The following is a 4,443-nucleotide window of genomic DNA, read 5'->3' on the forward strand; positions in this document are numbered from 1 at the left end:
TCATATCCAGCATGTGTCATTTATCATGTCAAATACAGTATATACAGGTGTCAATGTAGTTTTGGTACCACAGGAATTAATCTGGTTGTTGCTTCACTGTAAAACCCAACAGTCAACTTTATCAAATGAAATGAGAGTATTTAACTCAATGTACTGAAAGTTAATTCTACTTCTCATTTGCAAAGAGTTTTAAACTCAGTGTTGAGGGTAATGAGTTAATTAAATACCTTATTACTTCCTTATTAAGTTCACAGTACTCTTATACAGTAGATTAGTTAGACTCAAATGATTTGCAGTGATCGGTTTCCTTAATTGGTTTGAGTTACCTTAACTTTTTGGGTTTTACTGTGCTCGAATTGCTTCGTTTACTCAAATGGATTAAGTTCGCAGCACTCATTAGGATTAGTTTTTGAACTTAAATGGGTTGTTGCAATTGGTATCCTCAAATGGTTTGAGTTGTTAACTTATTTGGGTTTTACAGTGTAGATCAGATACATTTGCAGCTAGATGTTAAGGAGAGTTATTCATAATATGTATTCAATTTCCCATTAATTGTATTTTATTAATGTCTACCCCTACCCTAAACTCAACCATCACAGTAATGTAAAAACAGTAGTTGTACAGAGTATTATTTATGTTGTTTATTTAATTACTCAAATTATATTAACCAATGCCTATCTCCACCCCAACCATCACAGTACTGTCAAAATATAAACTATTGTTATACAGCGTGTAGGACTTTTTTTTCTCAATAAGTCATTCGGAAGCAGTAAGTAATTTCAAGTAAATAAAGCTACTTCAAAATTCTGGGTTTAGAACAGCAGTAAATCTGGCGATCAGGCAGTCCGAACCACCGTACAAACAAACTCACACAGTTTCACAGACTTCTTTTCTCCACTCCTCCCAGGGCATTTCTCCAGCAAATAGCAGTCAAGTCACCATCCGTAGTGAGGTAGAGCAGCTACACCTTCAGGTTGTGTGCCTGCACAGAAACATCAGAAAAACACACACACATTGTACCACATATAGCGAGGTCTCTGCCTCCTGTCCATTACTTGCCAACCGTATCTCATCATCACATATTTTACTTCTGAGTCAGCTGCGGTGATATAAAGCAAAGCCATTGAGAGAGAATGAAAGTTTTAAGAAACTGGGTTATACGAGTTCAAGCTTCATGTACACATACTTGAAAACAGTTTACAAAATAAATAGATAATAAAGTCTGGTTTCAAATAAAACATCACAATCCTCCAAGTGTCACAAAAATGATGCTATACTGATGTGTTTAATGCATGTACTGTTAACATTTTCCTGTAAAATCTACATTAACTTACTGGCAGCAGTTCACCAGTATATTACTGTAAATACTGCAACAATATTTACAAATATAGCACCTTTTATCCTGCAGTATATGTATTTACAGAATTGTAAGTATATCTTTACTGCAGTATATACTGTAATTTTCACAAAACAACTTTAAAATACAGTAACATACTGCATGTAAGTCAACAAACGTTAACAGTGTGTCTATGCTATCTGCTAGGGAAAGGTGTTCTACAAGTGACTATAAACAAAGAATCCCTTTATAGCAGCTGACAGAAAAGATGATATAACTTTGCTCCACATTTCACAGTGAGAATCAAGAGTGAGAGTGACATCTTTGAGTCTAATCTCTTGGATTAAGACAGTCAAGACCTTCTGATAGGATTAGCCAAGGTGATGCACTCAAGACAAGAGGCTTGTAGCCTGAATAACAGATCACTCAGATGAGGCTTTTAATCGACACAGACATCACGCAGGTGAAAGAGCAAATATAAGTTCCTTCGGGTTGAGGGTCAGGTATTGAAGTTTTCTATTATTGTGGATTTCATGCTGATTGTATTTAAATATCAGCCTAGAAACGCTGTTTGGTTTCACTTGTCGGCTTGCACTGACCTACAGGTCAACCATGTTGTGGGACAGTAGACAAGATCAAGGAGATCTTTACGTCTCCTTATTACTAGTCTGTGCGTCTCTCACAAGGGTTCAGAGGGCACATTTGTGATCCTTGCCTTAAAAAATTGTCTGCAAAATACTTGAGTAACATTATTTTTACGTTAAGAAAACCTTCACCTCCAAGAGCTTCTCTTCTGTTTTATATTACTGCAGAAAGAGACATTTTGCAAATTAAAGAAAAGGGAATTAACCAGAATAGACATTATCAATATATTCTGTCTCAGATATCATTTGTAAAACTATTATAACAGTCAAATTTTATTTATTTACTTCATGTGTCAAAATCAGATGTTTTCTTTACTGCTGTTTTCTTACTGCTTTTTTCTTGTGTTTAGTGCATTTAAAATGAAAGTGCACAGCATTTTATTTACATATTTTTCTAAAACAACTTCGAAACCAAAGACACAGAAGTGTGAATGGCTTTGGTTCATTGTCAGTATAACAAAATTAATCAGATGAAAGTAAATATCACATTTTGTCTCTTATTACTTGCATAAACAATATGTTTTTGTGCAGTTCACTTAACGGCCACCAGTGTCGCTAATAATAACAACAACAACAAATCTGTTCTCATACTCCACCTAAAATTGTTCCAAACCTGTATTTTTTGCAGTTTTTTCAGTTCATTGACTTTTTTAGTATCAAATACAATGCAAGCCAAAGGTACAGTGGCTGAGAGAGAGAGAGCTCAAATGCACTGCAAGTTAAGAAAACACTTACAAATTGAAAATACGACACCGTGCACACAAATTCTCAAAACACGTGCAAATACAGACATTCACTGCAAAGTGCAGACCACAATGGAAATGTGTTGGAAACCCCAAAAGTAGATGAACCCTGCCGCTTCCTATTAGGAGTCAATGGTGTTGTCGGAGATTTGAGTGGTGATTGTTTTTTGTTTGTTTGTTTTTTTTACATCCTAAATGGGCGATTTTAGGATTTTCATATATACAAAGCCTAATATTACATTTATAAGTAGTGATTTAATAGTAATACACTTAAAATGTCTGTTTAATATGGGTTGTATACTAGTATCCCACTGTATTGCATAGACCAGCATATTTGAGTTCTGAATAAGCCAAATAGGCTCAACCCACCTGTTTACTGTAGTAAAACACTTTCCATATTCAAGTGCATTTTTTTGTTTCCATGTATTAAATAAATAAACTGCCACTTTTCTAATTAAATGCCACACATAAATATATGTTTTTAAACTTACAGACAAATTCACATATTTCACGATCTGAATGATGATAATAGATAAGAAGTGTTTTTTAATACTAGACAACACTTGATGTTTCTTTCTCTGTCAGTGACTCAGTGACAGTTAAAACGAGTACATTCTCTAAGTGGTTCTGTCACTGTGTTTGATCCTTTCTGTGCACGACTGTATGGTATCGTTAATAATAAAAATTTCTACAAGTTTGGAACAAATTGAGGGTGAGGATTTTAATTTCTAATATAATTAACTTTTTAATAAAAGTCTTTTTAACGTAGAAAATGTGCAATGTATACACTTGAATGTTAAGTAAATACTGTGTACATGTATATATATATTTACATAATTTATTTACATTTGCACTTCTTTCCTGGTATTAAAATAAATGCATAAAATTTGTTTGCTCTGACCACAAAACCAGTCTTATGTTGCACAGGTACATTTTTGGCATTAAATAAAATATAGATTTTATGGATACAAAAATATTGTATTGGAAATTATTATCATTATAAATTGATTTATTTATCATGTTTCATGAAGATATTTTTTAAATGTGCTACTATAAGTATATCAAAACTAAATGGTTAATTGGTAATAAGCATTGCTAAAAAGATGTCTTCTCAATATTTTGATGTTTTTTAATCCTCAGATTCCAGATTTTCAAATAGTTATATATCAGCCAAATGTTGTACTATACTAATAAACCATATATCAATGGAAACCCGATGTATAAAAAAAGAAAGAGACCCTTATAATTGGTTTTATGGTACAGGGTCACATAATTATTATACAATTCATTAATCCCATTCATCCTACAGTCATTAAAAATCTCCATATCAGTCTGCTTGAAAGGGTTTTAACAGGCTGATTGACTTGTTTATAAGATGCCTCACACATGCAGTCAGTCAAGTCTAGGCCATCTGCTTCTTAAAACAGAGCCACTCACCTAAAGTCTACAGAGGTATGTTATTGTCTTTGAGTTGACATATTGACCTTTAACATGTACAGAAATGTCCTCTAAAGAAAATCCACAGTTTTCCATGACAAAAGATTTTACATAAAAGCAAATCTGGTAAAAAAGAACAGCCAGTACAAACTGGCATGTAAACCACTCTGTCCTGCTTCAGGGTGATTTGACCTCCTTAATTACCAAGATGACTTAAGCTGATCAGAAATCTGGATGAAGGAAGTGTGTTTGTTGGGGATCAGTCTCCACCCCCACTTCACCT

Source organism: Danio rerio, chromosome 3 (genome assembly GCF_052040795.2).
Source record: "Danio rerio strain M-AB ecotype USA chromosome 3, GRCz13ab, whole genome shotgun sequence".
In the NCBI taxonomy this organism is placed as follows: Eukaryota; Metazoa; Chordata; class Actinopteri; order Cypriniformes; family Danionidae; genus Danio; species Danio rerio.